General features: G+C 38.8%; 1 protein-coding gene across 3 annotated transcripts in view; it reads left to right on the top strand.

Moving 5' to 3' along the window:
* Positions 1-6: 6 nt before the first annotated feature.
* The window catches only part of LOC126389321 (NACHT, LRR and PYD domains-containing protein 1 homolog), a 14,939-nt gene continuing 14,576 nt past the window's right edge, over positions 7-369 (top strand). For 2 of the 3 annotated variants that reach the window (XM_050042946.1, XM_050042945.1), the window contains exons 1-2: positions 7-15; positions 247-289. The gene's annotated coding sequence lies outside the window, so the exon portion shown is untranslated. The remainder of the gene's footprint in view (positions 16-246; positions 290-369) is intronic. The other variant, XM_050042947.1, reaches the window with a different exon arrangement.

Raw genomic sequence — 369 nt, 5'->3', positions numbered from 1 at the left:
CGAGGAGACGTTACCGTAAACTCACAGGCTTTTACTTTGGGCTTTCTTTATTTGCAATTGATACTTTGTGTACATAGATTTTTTTCAGATGTGTAGCACTGCCGTCTCTGCCTTGATCAGTGACGCTAATCTCTATACTTAAAATGAGTAAATGAATAAATAAAATGTATGTTTCCTTAAGCCAACTGGAGAAACAGACTGCAAGGGCCATCAGTAAACATAATCAATTATCCTTTATCATTTCAGACTTGATGCACAGTGTGGGATTATTGACCCAGAACCAGTCCATGTGAGTAGATCCTCAGCTGTCTAAAGCATCCTTTTTGCCCTCTGCAGCAGGTTGTTTGTGCTTTGCATCTACTTTTATTT

Source organism: Epinephelus moara, chromosome 4, assembly GCF_006386435.1.
Source record: "Epinephelus moara isolate mb chromosome 4, YSFRI_EMoa_1.0, whole genome shotgun sequence".
NCBI classification, from domain to species: Eukaryota; Metazoa; Chordata; class Actinopteri; order Perciformes; family Serranidae; genus Epinephelus; species Epinephelus moara.
This window is presented reverse-complemented; position numbering and strand designations above follow the sequence as displayed.